An 11,465-nucleotide genomic window follows, 5' to 3' on the forward strand; every position below is an offset into this window, starting at 1 on the left:
AGTAATATAAATACAGTACACAGTACGGAGCATTACACATACCTTGCTCTGGGACGGCCTCCCCTCCTCGTCAAACTGGCGCTCAACATAGTCTGAAGACAGGAGATGACTGAGGGGGACGAGAGAGAACACAGAGAAGGACATTTCACCCACTAGACAGAATTGTTGGAAAAGACAAACACAAGCATTTGGCCAATGCTAAGTCTGTTGAGCTGTAGAGCCACGGCGACAGCAGGCGTAAAGTTAAACCAACGCAAAGGTTCGTAGGTCTTTCTTTATTCACTGACCTCAGCACCTTTACAAAAGCACGTCCCTAAACAAAAATGTAAATATAATAATGTGATTGATTCATGGCATCGTAAGCGGTGAGAGCGTGAGGCGAGTGGAGGCGTCTGAACACTAGTCGCCCCGACCGACGCCAGCCAGCTCCCAACACCCCACAATCTAAAACTGGCAGTTACTGTTAGAATGTTTGAAGTTTAAAATTCAGCTGCAAAATCCATCCAACCGACGGCAACCGTCACCAGCGAACACGGCACACGATCCAGCATTGGTGCCGGTTGGCGGTTTGGGGCCGTGTGCAGACACGTTTACGGCTGTTAAAAAACACAGTGTGAATGCAAACCGTTGGGTTTGAGCATGGTGGAGGGAGGGGGGGGGACGGTGATTTAGATCAATCAGCCTCCAGCCGTACCACTGCCCACACCAGAGAGGGTGGGAGGCACGTGCACAGAGCTGTGCACGAGCAGTGATAAGAGTGAGAGGGGAGAACGCAAAGCCAGACTACGTATGTGTGTACATAATTAATACCAGTCACCTCAGGGGGTTTAATTTGAATTGAATTTGATTTCCAAATCAATAGTCAAAGATCAACGAGTACCTGGCCCCCTCTGAGTATTACTGGGCTGTGTATTACTGGGTGTGTATTACTGTGTATTACTGGGTGTGTATTACTGGGTGTGTATTACTGGGTGTGTATTACTGGGTGTGTATTACTGGGTGTGTATTACTGGGTGTGTATTACTGGGTGTGTATTACTGGACTGTGTATTACTGGGTGTGTATTACTGGGTGTGTATTACTGGGTGTGTATTACTGGGTGTGTATTACTGGGTGTGTATTACTGTGTATTACTGGGTGTGTATTACTGGGTGTGTATTACTGTGTATTACTGGGTGTGTATTACTGGGTGTGTATTACTGGGTGTGTATTACTGGGTGTGTATTACTGGGTGTGTATTACTGTGTATTACTGGGTGTGTATTACTGGGTGTGTATTACTGTGTATTACTGGGTGTGTATTACTGGGTGTGTATTACTGGGTGTGTATTACTGGGTGTGTATTACTGGGTGTGTATTACTGGGTGTGTATTACTGAGTGTGTATTACTGGGTGTGTATTACTGGGTGTGTATTACTGGGTGTGTATTACTGGGTGTGTATTACTGGGTGTGTATTACTGGGTGTGTATTACTGGGTGTGTATTACTGGGTGTGTATTACTGGGTGTGTATTACTGATACAAATGGCCCCTACGCTACGCAGCACGTTTCTGCCTCAATAGGCCGCCCAGGACAAAGAAACCACCCAGAAGTAGCACAAGCCATGGGATACTTCCCTGGCAAAATGCACTGTAGTGTGTGTGTGGTGTGTGTGTGTGTGTGTGTGTGTGTGTGTGTGTGTGTGTGTGTGTGTGTGTGTGTTTGTTTGTTTGTCGACTCACTGGTTGAGTTCCAAGTCCAGGATGAAGGATCTGCCAAAGGCGTCCACCAGGAAACTGCTCTGAGCCAGATGGACTGTCTGAGGGTGGGATGGAGAGAGAGAGAGAAGGAGAGAGAGAGAGGAGGAGAGGGGAGGGGGGAGGAGAGTATGAAATGGAGAGAGAGAGAGAAGGAGAGAGAGAGAGGAGGAGAGGGGAGGGGGGAGGAGAGTATGAAATGGAGAGAGAGAGGAGGAGGGAGGAGGAGAGAGGAGAGTGAGAAGGAGAAAGAGGAGGGAGGAGAGAGATGTAGAGAGAGAGGAGGAGGGGGAGAGGGAGATGGAGAGAGAGAGGAGGAGGGAGGAGAGAGATGTAGAGAGAGAGGAGGAGGGAGGAGAGGGAGATGGAGAGAGAGAGAGGAGGAGGGAGGAGTGTGGGTTTGGGTGTGGGGGGGTCAGAAGGACAGAGGAGAGAGAGAGGAGGAGGGAGGAGAGAGAGATGGAGAGAGAGAGAGGGGGAGGGAGGAGAGGGAGATGGAGAGAGAGAGGGGGAGGGAGGAGTGTGGGTTTGGGTGTGGGAGGGGCAGAAGGAGGAGAGCACACAGTTTGAACGGTTTCAGTTTGAGTGAATGTAATCACTGTACCTATAGAGACAAAATAAGCGGCCAATCAAACTGACCGGCTGGTTTCAAACTGGGCTTCAGACTCCTGGGTCAATCTGAGGTTTGCAAACAGTGTCAAATCAAACACACCTCCAATACATTCAAATAATTTACTTCTTCTATGCATTTGTCCCAGGTGTGCTCGGATAGTGTGGAGCCAAAGCAAGTCTATAGGCCTCCAGGCAGCACGGGAGTCATCAGGTGAGTGTGGGTCACCCAACCACCTCTGTTACATACGTGGACAATGATTACAACAGGAATAAAAAAGATATCATATTACAAAGCAAATGGGTGTAAAACAGCTAGAGACACAGGAAGAGAGAGAAACAGTGATTGGAGGTAAATAGAAGAGAGAGAGAGAAAGAAGAGTGAGAGATATCAGTAGGAAGAGCATGAGAAAGGGGGAGAGTGGGAGAAACGGTGTGGATGTCAAGATGAGAGAACCAACGGACCACAGAGAGAGAGAGAACGCCACTAACAGGAAGTCCCAGCCAGCGCCCTACCTCCCTCTACTGTAGGTGTGAGAGGAACAACATCCCTCTCTATCAGGCTTGGTCCCCCTGTTCCACGGTGGGACCCTGGAACCACACTCTAGCCCTGGTGGGACCCTATATTATAACCTAGCCTAGCCTAGCCCTGGTCCAGGTCAGTATACTATTCGGGGCTATACCCCTGTATGCCTCCCTCCCAGGAACCATTCATTGCACCTTTGACTTTTGTCACTCGGTCTACATTACCGTATCTGCAGATATTATTTTGTTACTCACCGAAGTGAAGACAGTTTTCGAAAGATGAAAACCTTTTCTCCGAGGTGGCTTTATATAAAAAGCGCTATCTTGCACTTAAATAGCACATATCCACCAAAATCCCCTCACGGAGCTATTATGGTATTCACTAGCCTGGCTTCGCGACCCTAATCACGTGATCTCACATGCTGTTTCTCTATCATGGAGAGAGATCACGTGATCAGGGTTGCAAAGCCAGGCTGGTGGGTATCGGTGAAAATAGTGCTTTTTATATAAAAGGTGAGGGGGCTGCAACTGCAGCCACCTCTGAGAAAAGGCTTTCGTCTTTCGAAAACTGTCTTCACTTGGGTGTAGTAGTGAAATAATATTATCCGTACAGTAATGTAGATCGAGTGGCAAAAGTCAATGGCGCAGTGAATGGTTCCTGGCAGGGCGGTATACCGACCTGGACCAGGCTAAGTCTAGCCCTGCTCTGAGGTGGGACCCTATCAGCCCAAACTAGCCCTGCTCTGAGGTGGGGCACGTAGGCGGTCAGCTACAGTTGAGAGGCTGCCAGTGAAAGATCTGACTGGGGAAGATTGACGAGGCGGCACGCTGCCACAACCCAGACGGTGTAATTACACAGGGCCATATCTCACCTCAGTTTGTGACAGTGAAGGGCTCGCAAACCTGGGGGTTACAACAGGGAGCCAATGACATGTCCAATAACTAGGCAGAGCGCTCAGACGCCACGTTTATTGCCGTCTATCTGACCTGAACAGTCTGCTTGTAAAAGAGGAGTTGGGCTGTTTATCAGGTGAGAGAACGGAGGGAGAGAAGGTGTGAAAATCATCCTCTAATCATCCGTTCATGGAAGAGACGACCCTGCAAGTGAAGCCATGTCACTGTAAAATATTCATTTAAGCTACAGTATATGGCTCTACTGTAAATAGCATCCATGTCAAAGACTTGACAGTTATTATAAAGCGGACAGTGTGTTTGAAAGTGCAATGCAGTCAGTCTGCTCCTGGTGAATTCAACGGGTCAGAGATGCTGCTGTTTGCCGTCAGCCAGCAAATACCCAAATCAAGTAGATGACATGATTAAGTAAAAAGTAGCCTTTTACACAATGCATGGGCACGACGTGAAGTGTAGCGCTGAACAGTATACCAACTCAAATCCATGTTCTATTCACATTTCTACCCTATGGAAACCTTGTTCCGCCAGCTCTGCTATCACACACACGCTCTCCGGCCCGTGTGCGTACAGGGCACTCAGAGATAGTGTTTCAGAAGGTAGTGCTGCCGTGCGGACCGGACCGGGTCAGGCAGGCAAGGTCGGGGGTCGTGTCAGAGGTCGTGCAGGACGTGGAGTGAGTGGCAGACTGATATTTATAGCGCGTGTTTATTGTTTATTTTATTTGCACCATGTTTTAAAAGAAGAAAATAACAATTAATGAATAATTGACAACCCAGTGCTGTGAGGGAAGGGAAGCCCAGAGGGTTCATACACAGCCCACCCCCGTCTGAACATGGACATTCATGACAAATCAGAGGGTAGGGAAATTAAAAACACAATGATAATCAATAATACAGTTTTGGAATAGAAATTAAAAACATGAGAAAGAGAAATAATAAAGAAAAGTGTAAAATGAGAGAGTGAACAGAAGCAGTTTGATCTGTAACAGGAGAGACGCAGCGGAGGCGTGAAACGTGATCAGAAAGACAGCGGCGGGTGGACACCCTGGTCTCCTCTGTCTGGGGCCGGGACTGCTGGCTCTGTGTGTGTGTGTGTGTGTGTGTGTGTGTGTGTGTGTGTGTGTGTGTGTGTGTGTGTGTGTGTGTGTGTGTGTGTGTGTGTGTGTGTGTGTGTGTGTGTGTGTGTGTGTGTGTTTGTGTGTGTGTGTGTGTGTGTGTGTGTGTGTGTGTGTGTGAGGGGGGTATTAGGTAGGGCACATGGGAGAGGCAGAGTTGGGGCGTTATATGAATGCCCCCCCCTCTCCCTGGAGAGGGACTGTTGTAAGACAATTCTGAAAGACTGCATACTCTCTCTCTCTCTCTCTCTCTCTCACACACACACACACACACACACACACACACACACACACACCATATAAAAACAGCACCTGATACTTCTGGGTGTTAGTAAACCCCCTGAACCTGAGACTACAGTACATAACTGCTAGAATATTTGTTAATGACATAACAATCCCATAATCATCCGTGGGATTCAAATCCCCTCTCCTTCAAGGAGAATCTGTCCATTTCAAGTCATTTCTTCAAAGAATTAATTTTAAATCATTGGTGAGAAAACATCTGTATGGCATAGACTAATGAAGGCGTCATTAAGTAGCCTGATCTACTAGGTTACTTAATGACGCCAGGCTACAGTATGCGGTTTGTTCATCTCTCATTTTCATATGAAAAGGGACGATATTTCCTCACTCGGTGTCACTGAAACTTTGGAGAGAGGAAAGTATTTGCCTTCGCAAGCATTTCTACTGAAATCTATGAAACGCAGTCTAGTGGTGTGAAGGAAACAGTCTCGGTCCTGGTCGCTGTTTGGAGGGGACACTCACCAGAGCTCCCTCTGTGTGCTTCACCCGGGTGTCCAGGCGCTCATGGGCCAGCTCTCTCTCCGAATCGATCTGCTTCAGGAGCCGCTTGGGCTGGGTGACCTCCTCGGCAGCTGGACCCGGTCCCCCCGGTCCCCCCGGTCCCCCCGGTCCCCCCGGTCCCCCCGGTCCCCCCGGTCCCCCCGGTCCCCCCGGTCCCCCCGGTCCCCCCGGTCCCCCCGGTCCCCCTCGCTCTTCCGCGGACTCCCATTCCCACACGGTTCTATCCCGCGTCACGACGCTGCTCCAGCCTTGAGCGGGGAGAGAGAGAGCGTTAGGGAGCCTATAGACAATCCATCAGTTGGCTTTGGTTGATTGCAAATGATGAAATGACAATTACAGTGGACGACTGCGAGTTATATTCACTGCTGTAGGTAAATAATGCTATGATTGTGAGGATGTATTCGGTAGCAGTCGCCCAGAACCGGGTTTACTGCGTAGGTTCCACAACCGGGGAACCCAGCTCGAGAGCGCGCTGCGGGTAATGGTCGATGCAGAAAACGTGTCGGTGTCGCTATGAGAGAGAAGCGGCCAGTGATGGATGGATGTGTCGACGGACGTAACAAAAGGACTCCTACTCTGAAACAATTATTACTGACAAAAAAACATGTGAAACCGTGTGTGTGAATGTGTAGGTGGACCCCCTGCGCCCCCCCCCACCTCCTTACCTGTTACAGCAAACCGCGCACTCAGAGCAGCGAACACCAGGCATCGCACCGCCAGCATGATCTCACATCCCCGGGTTCCCCGGGTTCTGCATGGAGACGAGCAGCACCGTGAGAAAACTAACAGCAAGAACCGGCGGACTGTAACAGCGAGGTTGACAGGGACGCCTTTTAACGATGAACCCGCATCTCAGGTCCTAGAACAGGCCATTCTGACCAGCCAGGGGGTTTCATACAGGGATAATACGGGAACCGACTACAAAAATAACGTGCAGGGGAAAATGATCACTTATCTGTCTCTACAGCCCATAATAGTCAGAGAGCGAGGCTGTGCGCGTAAACGTGGTCAGTCTTCCTCCAGGATGCTGGAGACAGGGGCGCGAATGCGCGCACAGGCGAATCCGCATTGACTAGAACACGTGGGACTCGGGGCTCCCTCCTCCTCCTCCTCCTCCTCCTCCCTCCTCCTCTCCTCCTCCCTCTCCCTTAGAGCATCCCTCCCTCCTCCTCCTCCCTCTACCTTAGAGCATCCCTCCCTCCTCGGTGTCTCCTCTCCTCCTCCCTCTACCTTAGAGCATCCCTCCCTCCTCCTCCTCCTCCTCCCTCTACCTTAGAGCATCCCTCCTCCTCGGTGTCTCCTCTCCTCCTCCCTCTACCTTAGAGCATCCCTCCCTCCTCCTCCCTCCTCCTCCCTCCTCCTCCCTCCTCCTCCCTCTACCCTAGAGCATCCCTCCCTCCTCCTCCCTCTACCTCAGAGCATCCCTCCCTCCTCGGTGTCTCCTCTCCTCCTCCCTCTACCCTAGAGCATCCCTCCCTCCTCGGTGTCTCCTCTCCTCGTCCAGGAAACCTCCATCTGCAGCGATCAAGCCCCGGGGACGCGTCTGAATACTGTGAATATGAATCCTTCATCCCATTTCCTTTGGATGCCTAAATAACCGCTGTCACACGACCAGGGCCGCGTTTCCCACTTCTGATGAAGCTTCCTTGGCGATCTACGCTTCTTCAGGTACCTTGGCGAAGGAACAGTTTTTCCTACGAGTGTTTCCCAGACTTCCCTTTGTGGACGTCTTAAGATGCATGTAGGTACACCGTAAGGTACATCGTTAGTAGGCCTACATCGTTAGTGGAGCTGTCTCTTGTTGATGACGTTTTCAAGCGTTCTTGGAATCATTTTGATTTTACCCCAATCTAATATTAACAAAAAGGAAGCTACTAAAGCACACCTGCTAATCTATTTAAGAGTCAAGGCGAGACCTTGTGATAGTTCCAATTCACACATTATAGTCTACAACATATAAAATAAAGAGGAACATATTGGGACATAGCCTACTGTATAAACCTAGTCTGGGACTTCTTGAAAACCCAGGAAAAAATGATAATCTGATGATCATGATTATGATAGCTAAATGAGTGACTGATTTTGTTGGTGTTTTGAAAGGGTGTCATAGAGCCGACCTCCTCAGGATGACCTACCACCCATTATGTTATGTTCAATTCATGGGCAGCGCGTCCTGTCAGGTAGAAATGTTGACAGGTATTTCGAAATATCCTACATGAATTAAACAAAATATTGTTTTAATGCAGCCATGATGTATACACAAAGTACGAGTTGGCTGTGAGACACTGAATAGAAAGGGACCTTAATCAATGACCTGTGTCTACCCTACTATGGGTCTAGAAGGCCTCATTGGATTAATCAATTCGCCAGGACATCTGTCGGTATCCTACAGTAGGCTAGGCTATACAGACAGCCAGAAAAGCCATGTCATCAAATTCCCCATTTACATAAGAAAATATTGCTGTTGTTCACAGATTGGATTATATTAGGCTATGGATAGTCCCTATATCTTATTTTGCTCAATATATAGGCTACAAAAACATTGTTCTCATCATTAATTTTCATAAAGTTTATTGTACACTAATGATGTAATTCGCGCAGGGTTTAACATGTTTGAGAATGATTTTTCAAGGTGCCCACCCACATCCATTGTATGACCAAAACGGTGGTAGAGCAATTATCAGACTTTCTCAAAAGTGCTAGTTTTTTCAACGTTTTGATCTGAACCATTGTATATGATCATAAGTAACCTTAAAACAGGGCTAAACATGCATTTTCCCTTTACTACTCCTTTAAGAAAGTATCCCTTGGGTAAGGTATACCTTGGCTAACGTCAGCTCCAGGGAGAGCTTAAGATGCATCTTCAGAAAGTACATCGTAAACTTGATTTACTATGTACCTTGGGAAGAGCTGTTTCCCAGAGCCTCCTTAGCCAGGGTGTACCTCAGCCTAAGAAGGCTCTGGGAAACGATGCGCCACCTAGAGGGAGAGTTTACGACGTATCTTACGATGAACGTAGCGCTACGATGGCTCTGGGAAACGATGTGCCACCTAGAGGGAGAGTTTACGACGTATCTTACGATGAACGTAGCGCTACGATGGCTCTGGGAAACGATGCGCCACCTAGAGGGAGAGTTTACGACGTATCTTACGATGAACGTAGCGCTACGATGGCTCTGGGAAACGATGCGCCACCCAGAGGGAGAGTTTACGACGTATCTTACGATGAACGTAGCGCTACGATGGCTCTGGGAAACGGGGCCCAGTTGTGTAAAGGAGGCAAATACTTCCACCTGTACAATCAGATTAGATCTGGGATCAACTCTAGAAGAGAAGGATGCAAGTTTAGTTAAAATGGTTCTATTTTAAGCAGTAAAAGAAAAAGATCAAACCACAGCAACAGTACCAGTATTCAAATATATCATATCTACTTTTAATAACAGTATTCAAATCAACATAAAAGCCTAACCATAAATTGTTATATTTTGAGCTATGTTTTACATTATGAATTAAATTGATGGACCTCTATATATTGGTCTCCATGAATAGGCTGTCGGGCCACTATATTTGATCATAATTGCTTCAATAAGGGATTCAGGATAAGTTATTTCCAGAATGTATCTGGAAGTTTTCCTATTCCCACTGTGCAAACTTTAATACAAAAAAGAAATTTGCACACTATTTGCTCCATTCCATTTTTTTCTTATAAAGAAACGTTTTTGGAACTCAGTGCCTTCATCAGGGTACCTTTTCAAAGTTTGGACCATACCCCCCCTTGGTCAGCACCTCAACACTCGAGTGTGCACCCTTCCTACAAACTATTCTCACTGTTCACCGCATACCTGTATACAGTATAGCCTACCCTTTACAATCCCTAACCCTTCCCTACTACCACACAACATTGCGTCAAAAAGCAGAATATTGAATCAAATGATGTTTTAAACTTAAGACAGCAACACATCAATGAACAGTAAATTCCACTAGATTCCCTGGCAGGTAAGAGATGATGGAGTTAGACAGGCAGGAGAGGTATCATAAGAGATAATGGAGCTAGACAGGCAGGAGAGGTATCATGAGAGATAATGGAGTGAGACAGGCAGGAGAGGTATCATGAGGGATAATGGAGCTAGACAGGCAGGAGAGGTATCTATCGGCTGTATCGACCCATGTTGCGTTTAACCAGCCAGACTCCATCACTTAGAGCCCTCTCCCACTCCGCTGAGTTCTCTCTGAGCTGAGTCAGCACTTACTGGAAGACGGGTTGTGATGAACATTCATTCAATCTAGTGACTTGCATCTTACAGCACATGGAACAGTAGCCTACTATGGACACAGACCCAGGCATGGAACAGTAGCCTACTATGGGCACAGACCCAGGCATGGAACAGTAGCCTACTATGGACACAGACCCAGGCATGGAACAGTAGCCTACTATGGACACAGACCCAGGCATGGAACAGTAGCCTCCTATGGACACAGACCCAGGCATGGAACAGTAGCCTCCTATGGACAGACCCAGGCATGGAACACCAGCCTACTATGGACACAGACCCAGGCATGGAACAGTAGCCTCCTATGGACACAGACCCAGGCATGGAACAGTAGCCTCCTATGGACACAGACCCAGGCATGGAACAGTAGCCTCCTATGGACAGACCCAGGCATGGAACAGTAGCCTACTATGGACACAGACCCAGGCATGGAACAAACACTTTGCAAACAGGCTAATCAAATACTTTAGTTTAGTAGATTTAGTTTCGGGAATGTCCCACGTCTCTATGACCCATACATATATGCTACTTTCAATGTACAGAAAGCACAAAGCAGTGTTATTTGATCATAATGTGTGGAAATGCTTGACTCATGCAAAATGCAAGAGTTAGAGATTTACAAAAACCAAAAGTGAAAATGATGAATTTAAAACATTTATTTGAAACCAATACAATACATGATGAATTCACTTCATTGGAGCAAGCTGACAACTGTTCAGACATGAATGCAGAAGGTGGCGTTGTAGGCCTACCATCCTCCTTGAACATTATTCTCTCTCTCTCTCTCCCTCTTCTCTCTAAACCATCCTCCTTGAACATTATTAACAATAATAACTAAGCCTGATTGTTAGTAGGAACTTAAGTCATTAATTCATATCTTGGTCCCTTTAAAGATGCAATTGAAATGGAAACAAACTGTCTCCTATTCGAAGCAACCAGTCACATTGACAATGAAAGGCAGCAAATGTACCATGTTGCCAGTATAGTTTTTATATCGGGCTTTGGATTTTGGAGAGGCTCTGAGAATTTCAGAACAGAAACAACCACAACACAATCCCTTTTTCAAAGGCTTCCCTCCTTCCACAGGCGACACTGTCTGCCTTACAGAACAGGGTTCCCTCCTTCCACAGCGACAGTCTGCCTATGAGAACAGGGTTCCCTCCTTCCACAGCTTCACAGTCTGCCTATCAGAACAGGGTTCCCTCCTCACACAGGCGACACTGTCTGCCTTACAGAACAGGGTTCCCTCCTCACACAGGCGCCAGTCTGCCTTACAGAACAGGGTTCCCTCCTTCCACAGCGACGGTCTGCCTTACAGAACAGGGTTCCCTCCTACACAGGCTCCAGTCTGCCTTACAGAACAGGGTTCCCTCCTACACAGGCTCCAGTCTGCCTTACAGAACAGGGTTCCCTCCTTCCACAGGCGCCAGTCTGCCTATCAGAACAGGGTTGCACAATTTTGGGAATATTCACAAACATCCCATGGGAATTAATGG

Source organism: Borostomias antarcticus, assembly GCF_949987555.1.
Source record: "Borostomias antarcticus genome assembly, chromosome: 22".
Classification (NCBI taxonomy): domain Eukaryota; kingdom Metazoa; phylum Chordata; class Actinopteri; order Stomiiformes; family Stomiidae; genus Borostomias; species Borostomias antarcticus.